The sequence below is a fragment of the Oncorhynchus masou genome, chromosome 28 (assembly GCF_036934945.1).
Source record: "Oncorhynchus masou masou isolate Uvic2021 chromosome 28, UVic_Omas_1.1, whole genome shotgun sequence".
NCBI lineage: Eukaryota > Metazoa > Chordata > Actinopteri > Salmoniformes > Salmonidae > Oncorhynchus > Oncorhynchus masou.
Window position 1 is genome coordinate 77,696,604 of NC_088239.1, and position 27,466 is coordinate 77,724,069.

General features: G+C 42.9%; 1 protein-coding gene across 1 annotated transcript in view; it reads left to right on the top strand.

The window, feature by feature from the left end:
• Positions 1-27,466, top strand: part of LOC135518339 (ras-related protein Rab-3C-like) — a 65,624-nt gene that overhangs the window by 2,677 nt on the left and 35,481 nt on the right. The window lies entirely within an intron of this gene.

The window sequence follows — 27,466 nt, forward strand, 5'->3', positions numbered from 1 at the left end:
TCACTTCCTTTGAAAGAGGATGAATAAAAGGTAGACAAGGATGGATAGATAAGTCTCTATCTCGAACGTCTTCAGAGGGACAAATCACTCCTCTGTCTACAGGATGCTGACATGATGACTAATCACTTTCCAAGATGGTAACACCAGAGATCAAAGGAATGTTATTTCCATCTGTAATATTTTACTCATGCTTATTTGGAAAGCTATTGTGTGTTTGAAGCCTTTTAAGGGGTTGTATAGGGATGTATGGAATAAAGATTTTGTCATGTGCAGTAGTTTTAGGCTTGTCTCTATTCACTCTAAAAAGTGAATTTCATAAAAAATAAAAACAGTGAAACATAAAAAAACATATTATCCATTTTTAGAGTAAACTATACTAAATAAATTCACGTCACCAAATAATTGATTAAAACAAACTGATTTGCAATGAATGTGTCACAACTTCCGCCGAAGTCGGTCCCTCTCCTTGTTCGGGCGACGTTCGGCATTCGGCGTCACCGGTCTTCTAGCCATCGCCGCTCCACCTTTCATTTTCCATTTGTTTTGTCTTGGTTTTCCACACACCTGGTTCACATTCCCTCATCTGACTAATGTACATTACCCTCTGTTCCCCCCATGTCTGTGTGTGGAATTACTTGTTCGTTACGTGTGGTTCACATCAGGCTGGTTGGTGTCGGGTATGTGTTTGACCCGTGTGTTTTGTTTATTGTACCGTTTGTGTACTTTGGGCGTTATCGCTGTTTTCCTTGGGCATGAATAAAGTGCACCTGTTATCACCCATCTCTGCTCTCCTGCACCTGACTTACCTTCAACCAGTTGCGCACATCGGGACAGAAGGTCTACAGTAGCCCCAGCAGCACACTTACCCAAATCAAGGTAAGCCTTTGGTTTTATTAATTTCTTTCCAACGGGACCTGCTTGTGTAACTGCGAAACTGCTTACTGACTGAACACTTTACTTACTGCATGATTGTAGTGGGTTTACTAATGTGTTAGTTCTAGTAGCTATGTTGACTATGACATGACAACGAATCAGGTTGTGTGTAGCGGTCATGATATGAATGAAGATTTGGCTTGGAAAAGTTTTTTTGCCTGGTCACAGACAACTGATGTGTTTTGCACTGAAGTCCACAAGCGAAGGGAAAAGGTGAGAGGAGGAGAACATGCAGATAGCTGCGAGAAATAATGATATATACATCGAGCAAAGTGATCATGCTGCTTTTATGTGGCTGCTATGAACGCAAAATGTGTTTCTATGTGATCAGGAGTGTATTCATTCCTCCGATTCTGTTGAAAAACGTTTCTTAAACGGAAGCAAACAGAACAAAATGGGGATAAACATACCAGGATTTTGTCCAATGGAAACCCACATTTGGACTAGTGATTACACCCTAGATCAGCTAGATGCAGGCAAGAGTGTGCAAGGAATGTGTCACTACCTGTGTGCACCTACGTTGTAAACTTAAATTCTTGGGCTAGGTTGTAGCAACCTCGTGATTGGTACAGGGAAAATTTTAGTATCATGTAAAAGCCTAAACCTATCAATGTTACACTGAGCTGGATGAATGGAATATGAATGACTGTCATCCAATATGATGTAAAAGAAATAAGGCCATGCTCATAAAAAAAAATGTGCATCCTCTCTCATCTGAAACAGCTCTGGTCTCACAGTATTCAGTACTCACAGTATTCACAAAGCGTCTCACAGTATTCACAAAGTGCTGATATAGAATCAGTTGTGCCTTTTTTAGCATAATGAATGGACTGATCAGCACTCCTATCTGATTTTAGATCAGCACTGCTTTATGAATACAGCCTAGTCCCTAGTCATGATCACTTCCTAACCCTAACTACCCTAACCCTTACTTACCCTTACTAACCCTAACTACCCTAACCCTTACTAACCCTAACTACCCTAACCCTTACTTACCCTTCCTAACCCTAACTACCCAAACCCTTACTAACCCTAACTACCCTAACCCTTACTTACCCTTCCTAACCCTAACTACCCAAACCCTTACTAACCCTAACTACCCTAACCCTTACTTACCCTTACTAACCCTAACTACCCTAACCCTTACTTACCCTTCCTAACCCTAACTACCCAAACCCTTACTAACCCTAACTACCCTAACCCTTACTAACTCTAACCCTTACTAACCCTAAATACCCTAACCCTTACTTACCCTTACTAACCCTTACTAACCATAACCGTAACCCTTACTAACCCTAACACTTACTAACCCTTACTAATCATAACCCTAACTAACCCTAACTAAGCCTTACTAACTCTAACCCTTACTAACCCTAACAATTCCTTACTAACCCTAGCATTAACCCTTACTAACCCTTACAAACCCTTACTAACCTTAACGCTTACTAACCCTAACTAACCCTAACCCACATTACTGTCTGGAGCATAGAGTGTCTAGTCATGATTTTCTTGATAGCAAAACGAATACAGGTCAAACTGTGAGTTTTAAATTAGACCTGCACTAACGACTTTGACCAACTGAACACATTAGGCTGCTCACTGTCTGCTGCAGAGCCAATGGCTACTGAGTAGAGCTGGAATGGAATGTCGCCCTAATGCTTACACTACACAAATAATGGCCCAATTTCATGGTTTTTCATTTGTGCCAGGATGATTTTGAACTGTGTTGGTTTTATACCCAAACCAAATCGCCTTGAGAGGATGTTATGCTTGCTGAAGACCCTATGATCTATAGTCCTTTCCTGAAGATATGATCCATTGGAAGCCCCGCTGGTCTGATCCATTGGAAGCCCCACTAGTCTGATCCATTGCAAGCCCCACTAGTCTGATCCATTGGAAGCCCCGCTGGTCTGATCCATTGGAAGCCCCGCTGGTCTGATCCATTGGAAGCCCACTGGTCTGATGCATTGGAAGCCCCACTGGTCTGATCCATTGCAAGCCCCGCTGGTCTGATCCATTGGAAGCCCCACTGGTCTGCTACTCACAGATATTAGGCCCACTTCTCTACTGAAGACTGTCAAAATCAAACTGCAATCTAGTCGGAAGCCTACCCAGTGGGCACACAATGGTTGAATCAATGTTGTTTCCACGTAATTTCAACGAAGTTACTTTGAAGCAATGTGGAACAGACGTTGAATTGATGTATGTGCCCAGTGGGTATTTGACTAAATCTTCTGATCATCGACTGATATTTCAGTTCCCGCCCTCTTCTCTAACACTGTACACGCATTTTGCCTCTTGAGAACCTAGCAGAGAAAATCTGCTGCTGGTGTTTGAGATATTCTGCCACCAAATGTCTGCTTTACATGAACCAGGTGGTGGCCACACATGGAGAAGATTTAGGCCAGCTATTAATCATCATGTCAATGGTGTATTACAGACAAAACTGTTCTTATTAGAGAAAAAAAACAATATGTATCTGTATGTATGATTTCAGCAGTGGTGTAATGTACTTAAGTAAATGTACTTAAAGTACTACTTAAGTAGTTTTGGGGAGTATCTGTACTTTCCTTTACTATTTATATTTTTTGGGCAACTCTTACTTTTACTTCACTACATTTATAAAGAAAATAATGTACTTTCTACTCCATACATTTTCTCAGACAGTCAGAAGTACTCGTTACATTTTCACAGGAAAATGGTCCAATTCAAACACTTATCAAGAGAACATCACTAGTCATCCCTACTGCCCCTGATCTGGTGGACTCACTAAACAGAGAACATCACTGGTCATCCCTACTGCCCCTGATCTGGTGTACTCACTAAACAGAGAACATCCCTAGTCATCCCTACTGCCCCTGATCTGGTGGACTCACTAAACAGAGAACATCCCTGGTCATCCCTACTGCCCCTGATCTGGTGGACTCACTAAACAGAGAACATCCCTAGTCATCCCTACTGCCCCTGATCTGGTGGACTCACTAAACAGAGAACATCCCTAGTCATCCCTACTGCCCCTGATCTGGTGGACCCACTAAACAGAGAACATCCCTGGTCACCCCTACTGCCCCTGATCTGGGGGACTCACTAAACAGAGAACATCCCTGGTCATCCCTACTGCCCCTGATCTGTTGGACTCACTAAACAGAGAACCCCCTGGTCATCCCTACTACCCCTGATCTGGTGGACTCACTAAACAGAGAACATCCCTGGTCATCCCTACTGCCCCTGATCTGGTGGACTCACTAAACAGAGAACATCCCTAGTCATCCCTACTGCCCCTGATCTGGTGGACTCACTAAACAGAGAACATCCCTAGTCATCCCTACTGCCCCTGATCTGGTGGACCCACTAAACAGAGAACATCCCTGGTCACCCCTACTGCCCCTGATCTGGGGGACTCACTAAACAGAGAACATCCCTGGTCATCTCTACTGCCTCTGATCTGGTGTACTCACTAAACAGAGAACATCCCTGGCCATCCCTACTGCCTCTGATCTGGGGGACTCACTAAACAGAGAACATCCCTAGTCATCCCTACTGCCCCTGATCTGGTGGACTCACTAAACAGAGAACATCCCTGGTCATCCCTACTGCCCCTGATCTGTTGGACTCACTAAACAGAGAACCCCCTGGTCATCCCTACTACCCCTGATCTGGTGGACTCACTAAAAAGAGAACTCCCTGGTCATCCCTACTGCCCCTGATCTGGTGGACTCACTAAACAGAGAACATCCCTGGTCATCCCTACTGCCCCTGATCTGGTGGACTCACTAAACAGAGAACTCCCTGGTCATCCCTACTGCCTCTGATCTGGTGGACTCACTAAACAGAGAACATCCCTGGTCATCCCTACTGCCCCTGATCTGGTGTACTCACTAAACAGAGAACATCCCTGGTCATCCCTACTGCCCCTGATCTGGTGTACTCACTAAACAGAGAACATCCCTGGTCATCCCTACTGCCCCTGATCTGGTGGACCCACTAAACAGAGAACATCCCTGGTCATCCCTACTACCCCTTATCTGGTGGACTCACTAAACAGAGAACATCCCTGGTCATCCCTACTGCCCCTGATCTGGTGTACTCACTAAACAGAGAACATCCCTGGTCATCCCTACTGCCCCTGATCTGGTGGACTCACTAAACAGAGAACATCCCTGGTCATCCCTCCTGCCTCTGATCTGGGGGACTCACTAAACAGAGAACATCCTGGTCATCTCTACTGCCTCTGATCTGGTGTACCCACTAAACAGAGAACATCCCTAGTCATCCCTCCTGCCTCTGATCTGGTGTACCCACTAAACAGAGAACATCCCTGGTCATCCCTCCTGCCTCTGATCTGGTGTACTCACTAAACAGAGAACATCCTGGTCATCTCTACTGCCTCTGATCTGGTGTACCCACTAAACAGAGAACATCCCTAGTCATCCCTACTGCCCCTGATCCGGTGTACTCACTAAACAGAGAACATCCCTGGTCATCCCTACTGCCCCTGATCTGTTGGACTCACTAAACAGAGAACCCCCTGGTCATCCCTACTACCCCTGATCTGGTGGACTCACTAAAAAGAGAACTCCCTGGTCATCCCTACTGCCCCTGATCTGGTGGACTCACTAAAAGCAAATGCTTCTTTTATAAATGATGTCTGAACATTGGATTGTGTCCTTGGCTATCCGTAAATAAAGTAAAAAACACAATTGTGCCGTCTGGTTTGCTTAATATAAGGAAGTTGAAATGATTTACACTTTTACTTTTGATACTTAAATATATTTGAAACCACATACTTTTAGACTTTTACTCAAGTTGTATTTTACTGGCTGACTTTCACTTTTACTTGAGTCATTTTCTATTAAGGTATATTTACTTATACTCAAGTATGAGAGTTGAGTACTTTTTCCACCACTGGATTTCAGCCATGTTTAGAGAGAGTAAGTCTTTGTTGCATGGAGGATTTTGCTTCTAATATGGACCAGTGACCACAAAGCAAGTGTAATATTGTATCAATACAGTAATTTTACTTAGCAACAGTCAATGGCAGCATGTGAAATTATGTGATACAAAATACAAAACCTGAAACACATAAACAATTTACAGTAAATCCAAAGGACTCCTTCACCTTCATGAGTCATTAGCATGCCCTCCCTCGACCTGGTCTCATCTGAATCCCTCTCTGTCCAAATTAATATCACTCACTCCTGAATGTGCTACCAGACCCTGCCATATACTGAAACCATGGAAACAGGTCTGGAGCTAGCTAGCACAGAGAAGGTAGCTGGGGCCAAGGTCTGTGGCACAGGGGTTATACAATACAACCAGACTCATACCATTGATTTTGGGAAACGGTGTTAGCAGTTAGCTAGCGGGTAGTGGGTGCTAGGCTTGGTTACTCTGCCCTGGCTGTCTGTAACCAGAGGTCTACACAGCTTTGCCGGATATCTGAAATGCTTGAAATCGAGTTTTGCGGTCTCAGAGTTTTATTAGTATCGATTTTTCATTTAGGTTGCAGCTGTCTTCAATTATGGCTAACTTAGAGAGGCTTAAGGAGTGTTAGAGGGACGTAGCTACAATGGCTGGATACAATTGTAGTGCAATGTCTCCACTTTTACTGAGACTATACTGCAGTAATGAGCTTTAACAGCTTTAGAATATCAGATTCCGTTTATAAATTAGGGTTAGATCCAACTCAACAAAGTCAAGCCATCAAGGCAGTCTGAGGAAGACATAAGCTTGGTGTCGAAAACGTCAGTTACCTGTATTCATCCTGAACAATGAATTAAAGTGATCAAATAAAAATTAATTGAATGGTTTTTGTGGAGTACACCTCTCTGCCTCAAACGAGTCCTTTTGGAGGTTTTTCTTGGTAAGCCCCATCAAGCTTTATGAAAACAATATTTATGAACTGCCGTTACAGTGTATACACAGCACTTGACAATAGGCTTCAAAGCAGTTTACACTGTTATGGGAGGGATAATTTCACCTCATCCACCACTGGTCAGGGTTGGGGAGTAACGGATTACAAAAAAACAGTAACTATAATCCGTTACGTTACCAGCAAAAATATTGTAATCAGATTACAGATACTTTTGAAAAATTAGATGATTACTGAGAGGATTACTTTTATATTCAGAAAGGATATTTGCGTAAAGAAAACCTGTTTCTCAAACTGTGCACTGGGGCCTCCCACTCCTCTTTCTGTTCTGGTTAGAGCCAGTTCTGTGAAGGGAGTAGTACACAGCGTTGTACGAGATCTTCAGTTTCTTGCCAATTTCTTGCATGGAACAGCCTTCATTTCTCAGAACAAAAATTTCAGAAGAAAGTTATTTGTTTCTGGCCATTTTGAGCCTGTAATCGAACCCACAAATGCTGATGCTCCAGATGCTCAACTAGTCTAAAGAAGGACAGTTTTATTGCTTCTTTAATCAGGACAGCAGTTTTCAGCTGTGCTAACATAATTGCAAAAGGGTTTTCTAATGATCAATTAGCCTTTTAAAATGATAAACTTGGATTAGCTAATACAACGTGCCATTTGAACACAGGAGTGATGGTGGCTGATAATGGGCCTCTGTACACCTATGTAGATATTCCATATTCCAGATACAATAGTCCAGCTTCAATAGTCATTTACAACATTAACAATGTCTACACTGTATTTCTGATCAACTTGATGTTATTTTAATGGACTTTTTTTTTTCTTCTTTCAAAAACAAGGACATTTCTAAGTGACCCCAAACTTTTGAATGGTATTGTGTGTGTATATATACAGTATGAATCAAAAGTTTGGACACAGCTACTCATTCCAGGACTTTTCTTTATTTTGACAATTTTCTACATTGTAGAATAGTAGTGAAGACATCACAACTATGAAATAACACATGGAATCATGTAGTAACCAAAAAAGTCAGCCAGCAGCTTCCTGTGGTCGTGTCTCAAATGGCACCCTATTCCCTATGAGCCCTGGTCAAAGGTAAGGCAGTTTTTAGTGAATAGAGTCCCATTTCAGACGCGGCCGCGGTCTTTATTATCCTCCCATCTCTCATCATTAGACGCCGACATTTAACCGCCTCGCTTTTCTGAAGAACAGCTGGCTTGTTTCCGGAAGGCGTCTTTTGTTCCCCCGACGAGGTGTGTGTGCGCCTGCCTATCTCCCTGGATATGTTTTGACAACCCACTTACGTCAGACTAGTCACGGTGTTGAATCGCATCTCAAACTCTCTTTGTCTTTTTGTGAACATTTCAACCCTGCATTAAAACTAGTTCATCCTCCTTCTTCACTCTTATGCAAAAACATTTTTAAAAAAACTTTAAATCTGAAGAAAAATGGGTACAAATCATTCTAATGAACAATGTGTTCTTATACCATGGCATTGTTGAATACTCATTTCTGATTGGCTTGAAGGGCATTCTAGAGCATGCATTATTTCCCTGTAACGCATGGTAGAATTCAATGGCTATAGTTCGTTCTTGCATGTTCTATGTTTGAGCTGCTTTTTGAAAGCTGCTTTTGAATTAGATTTTCATAATAGCAAACGAGGACTGATGGTTTGGTTAACTAAACTAGCAAGTCTGTTTGGTTACCGAGGCAACTACTGTCTATATAGTAAACTTGCTAACTGCTTTAGTGGATGTTGAACACATTTATAGCCATGATATAAAAGGGATAATCAACTCGTGGCTCAATGCAAAATAATGCAACGACATGGAACACACCTTCTACGTTATTCATTATCTTCCACAGAACCCATAGCCTCTTGTTGATTATCCTTTACATATTAATTGACTTGTGATTCAAATGGAAATACTTGTTCTATTATTAGCTCATTAGCTTGACGAAACATGAGCGGTGATAATTACTGCAGTTGTCTGGTCAAACTCCTAAAGCTTTTTTAGTCTGTCAGATGTTAACCCTAGACCTAACCCTAAAGCCTTGGGTTACATCTCAGCTGCAGTAGTGATTCAGTGGATGAGATAATGCCATACGGTAGAGATTCATTGTGACTGCAACCCAAATATTACCCTATTACCTATAGGCCCTGGTCAAAAGTAGTGCACTGCATAGGGAACAGGCTGCCACTTGGGACGCACAAACTGAGCTTTTGAATAAGCAGCCGTGTGGGATAATAATTTAACTGGAAAAGCAGGGGGTCCTAAGCCTTTCAAAGATGTCACTGTGTGATGCAGGCTATTGCAGATGAAAACGCAGCAAGAAACTTTGGTTAGATCTTTCTGGGAGCATATTATGCACTGTAGCATTTGAACAAACAGGGATTGATTCCAAAGAGTATCTACTGCCATGATTCCAAAAAGTATCTACTGTTATAGTAGTATCTACTGTTATAGTAGTATCTACTGTTATAGTAGTATCTACTGCCATGATTCCAACGAGTATCTACTGTTATAGTAGTATCTACTGTTATAGTAGTATCTACTGTTATAGTAGTATCTACTGCCATGATTCCAAAGAGTATCTACTGCCATGATTCCAAAGAGTATCTACTGTTATAGTAGTATATACTGCCATGATTCCAAAAAGTATCTACTGCCATTATTCCAACGAGTATCTACTGTTATTGTAGTATCTACTGCCATGATTCCAAAGAGTATCTACTGTTATTGTAGTATCTACTGTTATAGTAGTATCTACTGCCATGATTCCAAAGAGTATCTACTGTTATTGTAGTATCTACTGCCATGATTCCAAAGAGTATCTACTGTTATAGTAGTATCTACTGTTATAGTAGTATCTACTGTTATAGTAGTATCTACTGCCATTATTCCAAAGAGTATCTACTGTTATAGTAGTATCTACTGTTATAGTAGTATCTACTGTTATTGTAGTATCTACTGTTATAGTAGTATCTACTGTTATAGTAGTATCTACTGTTATAGTAGTATCTACTGCCATTATTCCAACGAGTATCTACTGTTATTGTAGTATCTACTCTTATAGTAGTATCTACTGTTATTGTAGTATCTACTGTTATTGTAGTATCTACTGTTATAGTAGTATCTACTGTTACAGTAGTATCTACTGCCATTATTCCAACGAGTATCTACTGTTATTGTAGTATCTACTGCCATTATTCCAACGAGTATCTACTGTTCTAGTAGTACTAGGTGCATTCTCTTCCTGATTTCCTCTTAAATAGTTTCAACTAGATATTCCACTTTCCGTTTCCTTCCCAAATCACTTCATTCTGTATAGACAAGTAAAGGAAATGTCTGCCATTCACTTCATAAATGGGAAGCATTAAACTGACTTACAGTAAATCTAGCAGGACATTCATAACATACTTTTGGTCATGTAGTGTATGTGGACACCTGCTCATCGAACAGCTCATTCCAAATTCATGGGCATTAACATAACTCCCTTTGCTGTTATAACAGCCTCCACTCTTCTGGGAAGGCTTTCCATTAGATGTTGGAATATTGTTGCCGGGACTTGCTTCCATTCAGCCACAAGAGCATTAGTGAGGTTGGGCACTGATGTTGGGCGATTTGGCCTGGCTCGCAGTCGGCGTTCCAATTCATCCCAAAGGTTTTTGATGGAGCTGAGGTCAGGGCTCTGTGCAGGCCAGTCAAGTTCTTCCAAACCAATCTCAACAAACTATTTCTGTATGGACCTTACTTTGTGCACATGGCCATCGTCATGCTGAAACAGGAAAGGGCCTTCCCCAAACTTTTGCCACAATGTTGGAAGCACAGAATCATCTAGAATGTCATTGTATGCTGTAACGTTAAGATTTCCCTTCACTGAAACTAAGGGGCCTAGCCCCAACCATGAAAAACAGCCCCAGACCATTAGTCCTCCTCCACCAAATATTACAGTTGGCACTATGCATTGGGGCAGGTAGCGTTCTCCTGGCATCCAACAAACCCAGATTTGTCTGTCGTACTGCCAGATGATGAAGCGTGATTCATCACTCCAGAGAACGCGTTTCCACTGCTCCAGAGTCCACTGTTGGCAAGCTTTACACCACTCAAGCCGATGCTTGGAATTGCGCATGGTGATCTTTGGCTTGTGTGCAGCTGGAAACCCATTTCATGATGCTCCTGACGAACAGTTCTTGTGCTGACGTTGCTTCCAGAGGAGCTTCAGCACTCAGTGGTCCCACTCTGTGAACTTGTGTGGCCTACCCCTTCGCGGCTGAGCCGTTGTTGCTCCTAGATGTTTCCACTTCACAATAACAGTACTTGTAGTTGACCGGGGAAGCTCTAGCAGGGCAGAAATTTGATGAACTGACTTGTTGGCGGGGCCATGTTGAATGTCACTGAGCTCTTCAGTAAGGCCATTCTACTGCCAATGTTTGTCTATAGAGATTGCATGGCTATGGGTTTGATTTTATACACCTAACAGCAACGGGTGTGGCTAAAATAACATAATACACTAATTTGAAGGGGTGTACACATACTTTTGTATATATAGTGTATTAATCAATTTAACCTTTAACACAGCTCTCATCATGACCCGTCCAAGGCAGTCAGTGACACTTCTGAGTGAACTATGGTCACTTTGTTCCTGTTGCCTCTTGTGTGGTATCGGACAACCAAAGACTTTCATTAGCTTCAAAGAGAGGTGTTTTGTCCACAGATTCATTCACAGCTCTTCACTGCTTCATTCTGGGGCTGTGTAAACTGTAGAGTAGGGCATGCCTATTCATCTTGAGCTATATATAACCCTCCTTGTCCTACCTCCAAGCCTGTTGGGAGAAAACTGAGAGAGAAAGAGAGGCGGTGGAGAGAGGGGAAGAGGTAGAGAGGCAGAGCAATGGAGAGTTGGAGAGAGAGAGAGGTGGGGGAGGATAGAGAAAGAGCTGAGTATCTTTTCTGCTCATTTTTTATCCCTCATTTCATTCAAGGACATTTCAGCAGTGCTCGGCTGAAAAGGCCTTGTCACACTGTCTGTAAGCGTTGTCCTTATCACCATGAAAAGCCACACACTTCAGTAGCAAGCAGTATGCATCACTTTTCCTGTGTTTGTAGGCTTTGGTGTCATTATTCTGTGCAACATTTTCATAGTCAAAATCGCACAGAAATGTTTGTTACACTTACGCTTAGTCATACAATACAGTAAGGCAGCATTCAACTTGACAGACACGAGTTGTTGTACATTATCAATTTCAATGAAAGACACGAGTTGTACATCTATCAATTTCAATGAATGAGTCTTGAACCTGTGTGTGAAGTATGTCCTTTGCTCAGTGCAGTAACTGAGGAAATCATGGGTTTGTTAGTAACTAAGGGAATCAGGGGTTTGTTAGTAACTGAGGGGATCAGGGGGTTGTTAGTAACTAAGGGAATCAGTAACTAAGGGAATTAGGGGTTGTTAGTAACTAAGGGAATCAGGGGTTCGTTAGTAACTAAGGGAATTAGGGGTTTGTTAGTAACTGAGGGGTACAGGGGGATGTTTGTAACTGAGGGAATCAGGGGTTTGTTAGTAACTGAGGGGATCAGGGGTTTGTTAGTAACTAAGTGAATCAGGGGTTAATTAGGAACTGAGGGAATTGGGGGTTTGTTAGTAACTAAGGGAATTAGGGGTTGTTAGTAACTGAGGGGATCAGGGGTTTGTTAGTAACTAAGTGAATCAGGGGTTCGTTAGTAACTAAGGGAATTAGGGGTTGTTAGTAACTAAGGGAATTAGGGGTTGTTAGTAACTAAGGGAATCAGCAGTTAATTAAGAACTGAGGGAATTGGGGGTTTGTTAGTAAACTAAGGGAATCAGGGGTTTGTTAGTAACTTAAGGAGATGGCTGCCGTTTTAGTGTCTCCTAACCAATTGTGCTATTATGTGGGGTTTTTCTGCAACTGTATCTTACGGAAGAAAAGAGCTTCTGGATATCAGGACAGCGATCACTCACCTCAGATTAGACAAAGATTTCTTCAACAACAACAAGCAGGACTCAAACGATATTCTCCAAACACCCCACAGGGCAGACATCCCAATAATGTGCAAAAGGAAGTGACGCAGAGGACGAACAGCCGGATGCCTCGTCCGGACCCGCATTAGACAACTAGGAAAGCTGCCGTTGCCATCAATATTATTCGCCAACGTGCAATCATTGGACAATAAACTAGACGAGGTACGATCACGAATATCCTACCAATGGGACATCAAAAACTGTAATATCCTATGCTTCACGGAATCGTGACTGAATGACGACATGGATATTCAGCTAGCGGGATACACGCTGCACCGGCAGGATAGAACAGCACACTCCGGGGAGGGGGGGGGGGGAGTCTGTGCATATTTGTAAACAACAGCTGGTGCACGAAATCTAAAGATGTCTCAAGATTTTGCTCGCCTGAAGTAGAGTATTTTGTGATAATCTGCAGGCCACACTACTTGCCTAAAGAGTTCTCAGCTATACTTTTCGTGGCTGTTTATTTACCACCACAGACAGATGCTGGCACAAAGACCGCACTCAGTCAGCTGAATAAGGAAATAAGCAAACAGGAAACCACTCACCCAGAGCCGGCGCTCCTAGTGGCCAGAGACTTTAATGCAGGGAAACTTAAATCAGTTTTACCAAATCTCTATCAACATGTTAAATGTGCAACCAGAGGGAAACAATTCTAGATCACCTGTACTCCACACACAGAGACGCGTACAAAGCTCTCCCTCGCTCTCCATTTGGTAAATCCAACCACAACTCTATGCTCCTGATTCTAATTATCAGGAAGCACCACTCGGCCTGACTGGGTCTATTAAAAAAATGGTCAGGTGAAGCAGATGCTAAACTACAGGACTGTTTTGCTATCACAGACTGGAACATGTTCCGGGATTCTTCCAATAACATTGAGGAATGCACCACATCAGTCACCGGCTTTATCAATAAGTGCATTGAGGACGTCGTCCCCACAGTGACTGTACGTACATACCCCAACCAGAAGCTATGGATTACAGGCAACATTCACACTGAGCTAAAGGGTAGAGCTGCCGCTTTCAAGGTGTGGGATTCTAACCTGGAAGCTTACAAGAAATCCCGCTATGCCCTGCGACGAACCATCAAACAGGCAAAGCGTCAATACAGGGCTAAGATTGAATCATACTACACTGGCTCCGACGCTCGTCGGATGTGGCAGGGCTTGCAAACTATTAGACTACAAAGGGAAGCACAGCTGCGAGCTGCCCAGTGACATGAGCCTATCAGACGAGCTAAATCACTTCTATGCTCGCTTCGAGGCAAGCAACACTGAGGCATGCATGAGAGCATCATCTGTTACGGACGACTGTGTGATCACGCTCTCTGTAGCGTAAGACCTTTAAACAGGACAACATACACAAGGCTGTGGGGCCAGACGGATTACCAGGACGTGTGCTCCGGGCATGTGCTGACCAACTGGCAGGTGTCTTCACTGACATTTTCAACATCTTTCTGATTGAGTCTGTAATACCAACATGCTTCAAGTAGACCACCATAGTCACCCTGCCTAAATGACTACAGACCCGTAGCACTCACGTCCGTAGCCATGAAGTGCTTTGAAAGGCTGGTAATGGCTCACATCAACACCATCACCCCAGACACCCTGGATCCAATCCAATTTGCATACCACCCAAACAGATCCACAGATGATGCCATCTCTATTGCACTCCACACTGCCCTTTCCCACCTGGACAAAAGGAACACCTATGTGAGAATGCTGTTCATTGACTACAGCTCAGCGTTCAACACCATAGTACCCTCAAAGCTCATCACCAAGCTAAGGATCCTGGGACTAAACACCTCCTGCTACAACTGGATCCTGGACTTCCTGACAGGCCGCCACCAGGTGGTGAGGGTAAGTAACAACACATCTGCCACGCTGATCCGCAACACTGGAGCTCCCAAGGGGTGCGGGCTCAGTCCCTTCCTGTACTCCCGGTTCACCCACGACTGCATGGCCAGGCAGGACTCCAACACAATCATTAAGTTTGCTGACGACACAACAGTGGTAGGTCTGATCACCGACAACGACGAGACAGCCTATAGGGAGGAGGTCAGAGACCTGGCCGGGTGGTGCCAGAATAACAACCTATCCCTCAACGTAACCAAGACTAAGGAGATGATTGTGGACTACAGGAAAAGGAGCACCGAGCACGTCCCCATTCTCATCGACGGGGCTGTAGTGGAGCAGGTTGAGAGCTTCAAATTCCTTGGTGTCCACATCACCAACAAACGAGATTGGTCCAAACACACCAAGACAGTCGTGAAGAGGGCACTACAAAGCCTATTCCCCCTCAGGAAACTAAAAATATTTGGCATGGATCCTGAGATCCTCAAAAGGTCCTACAGCTGCAACATCGAGAGCATCCTGACCGGTTGCATCACTGCCTGGTACGGCAATTGCTCGGACTCCGACCGCAAGGCACTTCAGAGGGTAGTGCGTACGGCCCAGTACATCACTGGGGCAAAGCTGCCTGCCATCCAGGACCTCTACACCAGGCGGTGTCAGAGGAAGGCCCTAAAAATTGTCCAAGACCCCAGCCACCCCAGTCATAGACTGTTCTCTCTACTACCGCATGGCAAGCGGTACCGGAGTGCCAAGTCTAGGACAAAAAGGCTTCTCAACAGTTTTTACCCCCAAGCCATAAGACTCCTGAACAGGTAACCAAATGGTTACCTGGACTATTTGCATTGTGTGCCCCTTCCCAACCTTTTACGCTGCTGCTACTCTCTGTTAATCTTATATGCATAGTCATTTTAACTATACATTCACGTACATGTAACAGTATAACTTTAGTCCGTCCCCTCGCGAACCAGGGACCCTCTGCACACACAGACAACAGTCACCCACGAAGCATCGTTACCCATCGCTCCACAAGAGCCGCGGCCCTTGCAGAGCAAGGGGAACCACTACTTCAAGGTCTCAGAGCAAGTGACGTCACCAATTGAAACTCTATTAGCGCGCACCACCGCTAACCAGCTAGCCATTTCACATCGGTTACATACATACTACCTAAATTGGCCCGACCAACCAGTGCTCCTGCACATTGGCTAACCGGGCCATCTGCATTGTGTCCCACCACCCGCCAACCCCTCTTTTTAGGCTTCTGCTACTCTCTGTTCATCATATATGCATAGTCACTTTAACGATGTACATACTACCGAAAATAAGCCTGACTGACAGGCGTCTCTATATAGCCTTGCTACTCTTTTTTCAAATGTCTTTTTACTGTTGTTTTATTTCTTTACTCACCTACACACACACACACACACACACACACCTTTTTTAAATTTTATTTTTCGCACCATTGATTAGAGCCTGTAAGTAAACATTTCACTGTAAGGTCTACATACACCTGTTGTATTCGGCGTGACAAATAAACTTTGATTTAATTAGACATTGTGGTTTTTTGGAGGTAGCCTATATTGAACATGATTGCACTGATCTACCATTCTGATACAAGATGTAAATAGCTATTCTATCAAAACTGGTTGCCAGGATAATGTTAATTTAATGGCCATGAACTTGATTTAAAGAAGCATATTTGAAATGCTGTTATTGGAAGCTAGCTATCATGTATTCTCCCACAGTTAACACTATTTATCAAATGAATCCAAGCACACATTCTTGCAATGTATCTGAAGTTTTCTGGCTTGGAAGAAGGTTCCGCTTTAATAGGGCGTGGCATTCCTAGCATATTTCAACTGGATGTCTCAATCAGTCAATGCTGACATCCTCAAACAAACATCTGTCTACCGAGCTTATTCTCAGTGCCCCGGCTGCCCGTCAGAGAGATTTGCTCTGCCTCCTCATTCTCTACGGAAATCTAAAACTGGAACCCAGGCTATATTTCCCAATTAATTCTCTCTTCTTTTCTCAGCATGTTCTACTCATGAACATTCGATTCCTCCCTCCCTAGGCACAGACAACTTCCAGTATCCATCCATTCATCCTTCAGCCCGTTCACCTGTCTATGAATCTGAAGCATCAGTACATCTAGCTAATAACAGGTCACTGTGTGTTGTTGGGGTTCTGAATTTATGGGTCTGCCTGGTGAAAGGATGTGGGGGTTGAAAACAAAGAGAGGGAAGGAGATAAAGAGAGAACATGTGAGGGAGAGAGACACACAGAGAGGAGAATGAAGAGTAGTCCTCTGTAGCTCTGTTGGTAGAGTATGGAGCTTGTAATGCCAGGATAGCGGGTTTGATTCCTGGGACCACCCTTATGTAGAATGTATTCACGCATGACTATAAGTTGCTCTGGATAAAAGTGTCTGCTAAATTCCATTATATAGAGAGAGAGACTGCTGGAATCAACAGAGACCTCCTGGATGCTTGGACTGGGGCCAGACAACATGAATCTTTAGCGATTGTGTCTGCACTCTGTACTGATGGTGACTGCCCCTCTGGGGGGTGGCTGCCTGGAGGCAATGCATTAACTAATGCAGCCTTCATCACCTTAATGACAACTGTGCTAGGCTGCTAGCTCCAACCTAAAGTATGTTCCAAATGGCACTCTTTACCCTACATAGTGCACTACTTCTGACCAGAGCCCGAAAATACCTGGTCAGAAGTACTGCAATATTGGGAAATGTGTGCCATTTGGGACGTGACCCTACTGTAGCCAGCCAGCAGGCTTCCAGGAAATGAAATGAGACTGTTAGAGCTATTTTGTCTTCTACCTAAGGGTTAGGGAGATGGGTCAGAGTAGGCTAGGTACCAGTCTCTTCAGCTAACATTCCACTCCTTCTCATTGCCAAAGAGACTTGCCTTTTGACAATCTTCAAATATAAACATTCGATCATTAATGAGCTTGAGGATATCAGAGGATTTGATCCTGATCCTATCATCCAATCACAATGTTTATGCAAATTAGACTGATAGGAAAGCGTTCAAACTTTAATGATCTAACATTGGGCATTCTGACATAATACATTCAATTGTAAACATAAACATTGGGTGCAGGGATTCCTGTTTATTTAATTTTTACCACCAGCCAATGTGATCACATCATACCAGAGAAGCTCTTGCTATTCAAACTTCCCTGCCAGTTCATTTTAGAGCAAAATAAGTGACCCAAACTATTTTTCTACTTCTGGGACAAACAATGGGCTAGGCTACTGATTGAAGAGCTATAATAGGAATAAAGAGGATGGAAGAGATGCGTGAATTGTGCAAGAAAGGAACAGTGAAGACAGAGATTAGTAAATTATAAATTAATTCATAGACTGGGCTATTATTCCACCATTCGTATGCTAGCCTACATATTAGGCCTAGCCTACAGGAATTTAGGCGACCACAATCTGTGCAATGCTAGCCAGAGACCAACATTTGTTTTGGTCTGAACGCACGTTTAGTAGCAATGAATTTAAATTGAACATCGCCAAATGTTTCAGTTTAATTAATGTGCAATAAAAAAGTAAAGTGCCTAAGCCTATTTAATGAAACCCTGGTTGTTGGCCTGGGCAACAGATCGCTACGCAGCGAATCCCCATTCCCCACTGAGCTCATTTTTGGAAATGGCAAGTTCACTTTCTCATCCATAAACACATATCAAGTGCAAGTACGCTGTCCAGCAGCTCACATCAGCAGGATGGGGGCAATTTCATTAGGAGGGGCGTCTAAAAGCGTCAGCATGCTTCAGTTCTGCTGGCACCTAGCCAGAGGGTATGTTCGCATACTCCCTTAAAAAACTTCTCTTGAAATATGAGGAAAAGGGAAATAGTACTGCTGTCCATTATGAGACGCCGTTGACAGTGTGCTCTTCCTCCAAATAATTAGAATGAATCTAAAATAACTCAAGAAATCGGTCAGTCATTTTGACGTTTTAACCGAGGAGATCTTAGTCGCGCAATTTTACATCTAAGATGTTTGGTGCAGTATTTCACAATGAAAACGAGTTGTGTCTCGTTGAACCACAACAAAGGGTGCGTTCGTAAATTTACTCTGGCTATCGAATCCGATTTCAGAGCACTCGTCTGAATGTGCCAGAGGGCAGAATAACTGATGCATCTATGAACGCTCAACACCCGTTGAATATGGCCGGTGTCAGTAAACGTCGGCAAAGAAGCGTAATTCAATTGTTGCCAGCTGCAAAATTACAGTCACCAACGCTCTGGATAACATGTAAACAGCCTAACCAGCTCTGCTAGGGCGTGTAAAATGGTCAGAGTGATGTGTTCTCTCATTGATGTCTGGAAGTAGCTAACCAACGTTAGCCAGTTAACTTGATTGCGGTTGTGAAGTTTCGGATCAACCCAACCCCTCCAGAGCGTTCAGTGTGCACTTCGAAGGCTCCGAGAGTGAAACGCTCTGAATTTACGAACGAACAATTTGACAACGCTCTGAATTTACGAGCGCACTACAGTTTGAATTTACGAACACACCCAAATATTTATTGAATAATCCCTTCTGTTGACCAATCACCGACGAAGGAGCGTTGATTTCGGCTCCGAATTTTGGTTTGGCCTCAAGAAAAAATGCCTTGTGCCCGAACAGTCGGAAAACCCCCCACCGAAGTCCAAAACAAATAGAAACCTCATAAAATGTCTTCATAATATGTGCACAAACTCTTATGCGGACGCCTTAACGTGAATCATCAAAATAATGATTATGATGACATTTCCATAATTGAAATATTAGACCTATGGGGACACCTATACATTTGGCAGCCAAGCATGAGTGATCAATGTAGCTTTTTATCGTATAGAAAATGTTGAAATATCTTCAATAAAAACCACCAGGCTTCTGTCATAAGAGTCAATTAAATGAAGAAAATGAATAATTATGCCTACAGGGTGCAGTTTAGAAAAATGAATCCTGTGAAAATCTTCCTCTGGTTTAAGCCACACTCAGTGTCCCCTATGCTAAGAATATTTTCAGAACACTCCAAAATCTCAGGTTATAAAATGTAGGAAGAAAAAAAAAATGACTCACGATCTACAGCAATCCTTTAAGTGGACCACAAAAAATATGAAATACTTAGGATGCTTAATAAATGACAACAAACAACAAATATATAAAGGTAACTTTATTCCATTACTCAACAATATTAAAGCAGGTGTAATTAAATTGAATAACCTTCCCATAAATCTTCCCGGTAGAATAAACCTCTTTAGATTGGCATGACTCCCAACGTTTCAGTATTTATTTTTATTACCACACACAAAGACATTCTTTTAAAAAGTATACTCGCTCATAACATACGCTTATATGGGCAAATATAACAGAATAATAAGGAACGTTTTTCATGTTCCTACATCTGAGGGTGGTTTTGTCTCCCTGCTGTTTGTTGCTACTTGGCGATCTGCCAAACTTTTAGTTTTTTACTTTGAACACATTTCCCAAAGTCTTAGTTTTTTTCCTCGCTCAACGTTTTACTTTAAACTTTTCCACCCCGGATGCTTTATCTGGACATGGTTCTACAGGACCTCCACTAGCCCAAAAAGCTAAGTAACGTTAGTAACATTAGCACTATGCCATCTAATTGCAGTTGCTGTACTCATAATATACAGGAGAACTATCTCCTTATGGTGAGGATAGCCGTGTTGCGAGCCCAGCTGTAGATGCTGTCAGGCAAGGGCAATTTAAGTGTAGGAAAGGATGATATGGTGTCTGTGCCACCACCAGCGAATACAGATAGTAGTATAAATCCCACGGCACGGTCCCCGCAGGCAGACAATTTTCTCAAGGCTTCTGGAAAGAAATGCTGTCGCCATGCTCAACAGAAACTTCCAACCGGTTCTCCCCATTCAGCAACGAGTTAGAGGCTGAGCTTTCTCAGGTCTCTCCTCCACCTGTTACGGGTCTGGGTTGCCGAAGCCTCCAACCATTAGCTTGGACAAATTGAAAACCCTAGTCATTGGCGACTCTATTACTCACAATATTAGACTTAAAAAGACTCATCCAGCGACCATACACTGTTAACCAGTGGGCAGGGCTACCAACGTAAAGGCTAATCTGAAGATTGTGCTGGCTAAGGCTAAATCTGGCGAGTGTAGAGAGTATAGATATATTGTTATCCACGTTGGCACCAAAGATGTTAGTATAAAGAGGGCACGACAAAACCTATTCCCCCACAGGAGACTGAAAAGATTTGGCATGGATCCTCAGATCCTCAAAAGGTTTTACAGCTGCACCATTGAGAGCATCCTGACGGGTTGCATCACTGCCTGGTCAAAGACTCCAGACACCTTAGTCATAGGCTGTTATCTCTGCTACCGCACGGCATGCGGTACCAGAGCGCCAAGTCTAGGTCCAAGAGGCTTCTAAACAGCTTCTACCCCAACCCATAAGACTCCTGAACAGCTAATCAAATAGCTACCCTGACTATTTGCATTCGCAAATAGTGTCATGTTTTGACCTTTATTTCCTTTGTTTTGTCATTATTTAGTATGGTCGGGGCGTGAGTTGGGGTGGGCAGTCTGTTTGTTTTTCTATGATTTGGGTATTTCTATGTTTCGGCCTAGTATGGTTCTCAATCAGAGGCAGGTGTCATTAGTTGTCTCTGATTGAGAATCATACTTAGGTAGCCTGGGTTTCTCTGTGTGTTTGTGGGTGATTGTTCCTGTCTTTGTACCAGATAGGGCTGTTTAGGTTTTCTCACGTTTATTGTTTTTGTTAGTCTATTCATGTATAGTTTTTTTCTTTATTAAATAACCATGAATAGAAACCACGCTGCATTTTGGTCCGCCTCTCCTTCAACTCAAGAGAACCGTTACAAATAGTCCCCCTTTCACTTCTGCTACTCTCTGTTATTATCAATTCATAGCCACTTTAATAACTACCCAAATAATTATTTGTTATTCTTATCTCTTACTTTTTTAAGGTATTTTCTTAAAACTGCAATGTTAGTTAAGGGCTTGTAAGTAAGCATTTCACTGTAAGGTCCAAAACCTGTTGTATTCGGCATATGTGACAAATCCATTTGATTTTAAGCAAATTGAGGTCACCAAGCGCAACATAGCTTCAGCGTGTAAATCAGCTAGAAAGATGTCGGCATCGAGTAATCGTGTCTGTGCCTCGATCTAGGTTGAGCAAAACAAAACATGGAGGTGTTTGCCTTTGCAATCTCACTGGAATAAGACCTCCATTCCTGTCATTATTGAAAGATATTGTGACGTCTCACATCTCAAAATAGAGTTACATAATGTTAGATCCCTCACTTCCAAGGCAGTCATAGGCAATTAACTAACCACTGATCATAATCTTGATGTGATTGGCCTGACAAACATGGCCCAAGCCTGATGAATTTACTGTGTTGAATGAGGCCTCTCCTCCTTGTTACACTGGTGACCATATCCCCCGTGCATCCCGCAAAGGCGGAGGAGGTGTTGCTAACATTCATGACAGCAAATTTCAATTTACCCCCCAAAAAGACTGTTTTCGTATTTTGAGCGTCTAGTCATAATCTATGCAGCCTACTCAATCACTTTTTATACAGTGGAAGTCGGAAGTTTACATACACTTAGGTTGAAGTCATTAAAACTCATTTTTCAACCACTCCACAAATTTCTTGTAAACAAACTATAGTTTTTACAAATCGGGTAGGACATCTAATTTTCCAACAATTGTTTCCAGACATTATTTCACTTATAATTCACTGTATTTTAATTCCAATGGGTTAGAAGTTTACATACACTAAGTTGACTGTTCCTTTAAACAGCTTGGAAAATTCCAGAAAATGATGGCATGGCTTTAGAAGCATCTGATATGCTAATTTACATCATTTGAGTCAATTGGAGGTGTACCTGTATTTCAAGGCCTACCTTCAAACTCAGTGACTCTTTGCTTGACATCACAGGAAAATCAAAAGAAATCAGCTAAGACTTCAGAAAAAAATTGTAGTCCCTCACAAGTCTGGTTAATCCTTGAGAGCAATTTCCAAATGCCTGAAGGTACCATGTTCATCTGTACAAACAATAGTACGCAAGTATAAACACCATGGGTCCACACAGCCGTCATACCGCTCAGGAAGACGACGCGTTCTGTCTCCTAGAGATGAATGTACTTTGGTGCGAAAAGTGCAAATCAATCCCAGAACAACAGCATAGCACCTTGTGAAGATGCTGGGGGAAACAAGTACAAAAGGATCTATATCGACAGTAAAACGAGTCCTATATCGACATAACCTGAAAGGCCGCTCAGCAAGGAAGAAGCCACTGCTCCAAAACCGCCATATAAAAGCCAGACTACGGTTTGCAACTGCACATGGAGAAATGTCCTGTGGTCTGATGAAGCAAAAATAGAACTGTTTGGCCATAATGACCATTGTTATGTTTGGAGGAAAAGGGGGAGGCTTGCAAGCCGAAGAACACCATCTCAACCATAAAGCATGGGGGTGGCAGCATCATGTTGTGGGGGTGCTTTGCTGCAGGATGGACTGGTGCACTTCACAAAATAGAAGAAATCATAAGGAAGGAAAATTGTGTGCATATATTGAAGCAACATCTCAAGACATCAGTCAGGAAGTTATAGCTTGGTCGCAAATGGGTCTTCCAAATGCACAATGACCCCAAGTAGTTGTGGCAAAATGGCTTAAGGACAACAAAGTCAAGGTACTGGAGTGGCCATCACAAAGCCATGACCTCAATCCCATAGAAAATTTGTGGGCAGAACTGAAAAAGTGTGTACGAGCAAGGAGACCTACAAATCTGTCTCAGTTACACCAACTCTGTCAGGAGGAATGGGCCAGAATTAACCCAAATTATTGTGGGAAGCTTGTGGAAGGCTTCTTGAAACGTTAGACCCAAGTTAAACAATTTAAAGGCAATGCTACCAAATACTAATTGAGTGAATGTAAACTTCTGACCCACTGGGAATGTGATAAAAGCTGAAATAAATAATTTTCTCCACTATTTTTCTGACATTTCACATTCTTAAAGTAAAGTGGTGATCCTAACTGACCTAAGACAGGGAATCTTTACAAGGATTACATGTCAGGAGTTTTGAAAAATGGAGTTTAAATGTATTTGGCTAAGGTGAATGTAAACTTCCGACTTCAACTGTAGCTACTGTTTACAGGCCTCCTGGACAGTATACAGTGTTCCTCCCTGAGTTCCTATCGGACCTTGTAGTCATGGCAGATAATATCACATTTTTGGTGACTTTAGTATTTACATGGAAAAGTCCACAGACCCACTCCAAAGGCTTTCGGAGTCATCATCAACTTATTGTTTTTTGTCCAACATGTCTCCGGACCTACTCATTGCCACAGTCATACTCTGGATGTGGTTTTGTCCCGTGGAATAAATATTGTGTATATAAATGTTTTTCCTCATAATCCTGGACTATCGGACCACCATTTTATTACGTTTGCAATTGCAACAAATAATCTGCCCAGGCCCCAGCCAAGGATCAAAAGCCATGCTATAAATTCTCTGACAACCCAAAGATTCCTAGAATCCCTTCCATAGAATCCCTCCACCTACCCATGGATGTCGGAGTATTAAAATAGGTTAACTACCTAACTGAGGATCTTAATTTAACCTTGTGTAATACTCTAGATGTAGTCACATCCCTAATAACAAAAAATTGCTGTCACAAGAAATTTGCTCCCTGGTATACAGAAAAGTTTTTCGACTAGCTTGGAAAGATAGTACTGTGGAATATCAAAGAGCCCTCACTGCTGCTCGATCATCCTATTTTTCCAACCTAATTGAGGAGACAATTAACATTTATTTTATTTACATCTTTCACTTCAGCAGTGATAAATTCATGAATGTCTTCAATGAATAGATCATGATCATTAGAAAGCAAATGATGGACTCCACTTTGAATCTGTTTATTTCTCCAAAGTTGTTCTGAGTCTGCACAGAACTGCCAGGACCTAGCACCAATAGAGACGCTCGAGTTTGACACATTCATGAAAATAGTCATGGCCTCTAAACCGTCAAGCTTCATACTAGACCCTATTCCAACTAAACTACTGAAAGAGCTGCTTCCTGTGCTTGGCCCTTCTATGTTGAACATAATAAACGGCTCCCTATCCACCGTATGTGTACCAAACTCACTAAAAGTGGCAGTAATAAAGCCCAGAAAATGTAAAAAATTATCAGCCTATATTGAATCTCCCATTCCTATCAATTAAAAAATAAAGCTGTTGCGCAGCAACTCACTGCCTTCCTGAAGACAAATAATGTATATGAAATGCTTCAGGCTGGTCGTAGACCCCATCATAGTACTGAGACTGTCCTCGTAAAGGCGACAAATTACCTTTCAATGGTGTCAGACCAAGGCTCTGCATCTGTCCTCGTGCTCCTAGACCTTAGTGCTCCTAGACCTTAGTGCTCCTAGACCTGAGTGCTCCTAGACCTGAGTGCTCCTAGACTTTAGTGCTCCTAGACCTTAGTGCTGCTTTTGACACCATCTATCACCACATTCCTTTTGAGAGATTAGAAACCCTAATTGGTCTACATGGACAAGTTCTTGCATGGTTTAGATCTTATCTGTCAGAAAGATATCAGTTTGTCTCAGGATGGTTTGACCTCTGACAAACCAATCCTAGGTTTCGTCGTTCCTCAAGGTTCAATTGTTTTCAATATATATTCTACCTCTTGGTGATGTCATTCGGAAACACAATGCCAACTTTCACTGCTATGCAGATGACACACAGCTGTACATTTCGATAAAACTTGGTGAAGCCCCAAAATTGCCTTCCCTGGAAGCCTGTGTTTCAGGCATAAGGAAGTGGATGGCGGCAAATGTTTAACTTTTAAACTCAGACAAAACAGATGCTAGTTCTAGGGCCCAAGTTGTTGGATCTAACAATGACTTTTGGTGGTTGTACAGTCGTCTCAAATAAAACTGTGAAAGACCTCGGCATTACTCTGGACCCTGATCTCTCTTTTGACAAACATATCAAGGATATTTCAAGGACCGTTTTTTTCCATATTCGTAACATTGCAAAAATCTGAAACATTTTGTCCAAAAATGATGCAGAATATCTAATCCATGCTTTGTCACTTCTAGATTAGACTACTGCAATGCTCAACTCTCCAGCTACCCAGATAAAGCACAAAATCAACTTCAGTTAGTGCTAAACACGGCTGCTAGAATCCTGACTAGAACCAAAACATAGCACACTCCAGTGCTAGCCTCTACATTGGCTTCCTGTTAACGCTAGGGCTGATTTCAAACCTACACATACGCTACGGTCACAAGACGCAGGCCTCCTTACTGTCCCTGGAATTTCTAAGCAAACAGCTAGAGGCAGGGCTTATTCCTATAGAGCTCAATTTTTATGGAATGATCTGACTATCCAAGTGAGACACAGACTCAACCTTTATGTCTGTACTGAAGACTCCTCTCTTCAGTAGGTCTTATGATTGAGTGTAGTCTGGCCCAGGGGTGTGAAGATGAATGGCAAGGCACTGAAGTGACAAACTGCCCTTGCTGTCTCTGCCTGGCCGGCTCCCCTCTCTCCACTGAGATTCTCTGCCTCTGCCTCTATTACAGGGGCTGAGTCACTGGTTTTACTAGTGTTCTTCCATGCCGTCCCTAGAAGGGGTGCATCACTTGAGTGGGTTGAGTCATAGATGTGATCTTCCTGTCCGGTTTTGCGCCCCCTCGGGCTCGTGCGGTGAAGGAGATCTTTGTGGGCTATACTCAGCTTTGTCTCAGGGTAGTAAGTTGGTGGTCTGCGGATATCCCTCTAGTGGTGTGGGGGCTGTGCTTTGGCAAAGTGGGTGGGGTTATATCCTGTCTGGTTGGCCCTTTCCGGAGGTATCGTCAGACGGGCCACAGTGTCCCCTGACCCACCCCCGTCTCAGCTTCCAGTATCTATGCTGCAATAGTCTATGTGCCGGGGGGGGGTTAGGGGGGGGGGGGTTAGGGTCAGCCTGTTGTATCTGGTGTAATTCTCCTGTCTTATCTGGTGTCCTGTGTGACTAAGTATGCTCCCTCTAATTCTCGCTCTCTCCCTCCCCTCCCTAAGCCCTAGGATCATGCCTCCGGACTACCTTGCCTGATGACTCTTGGCTGTCCCCAGTCCACCTGGTCTTGCTGCTGCTCCAGTTTCAACTGTTCTGCCTGCGGCTAGGAAACCCTGACCTGTTTACCGGACTTGCTGTTTTCGACTCTCTCTACCGCACCTGCTGTTTCGACCTCTGAATGCTCGGCTATGAAAAGCCAAGTGACATTTACTCTTGAGGTACTGACCTGTTGGACCCTCTACAACCACTGTGATTATTATTTGACTCTGCTGGTCATCTAGGAACGTTTGAACATTTTGAAGAACAATCTGGCCTTAAATGGTCATGTACTCTTATAATCTTCACACGGCACAGCCAGATGAAGACTGGCCACCCCTCAGAGCCTGGTTCGTCTCTAGGTTTCTCCCTAGGTTCCTGCCTTTCTAGAGATTTTTTTCCTAGCCACCGTGCTTCTACATCTGCATTGCTTGCTGTTTGGGGTTTTAGGCTGGGTTTCTGTATAAGCACTTTGTGACATCTGCTGATGTAAAAAGGGCTTTATAAATAAATTTGATCGATTTTAACCTTCCAGACTTGGAATTGTATCAACACCCTACCCTTTTACTTGCTACATAGGGCTAGTTATTAAATGCACTAAAGAGGAACAATGGGTACATATTGAAGAGGCGCATGCTCATGT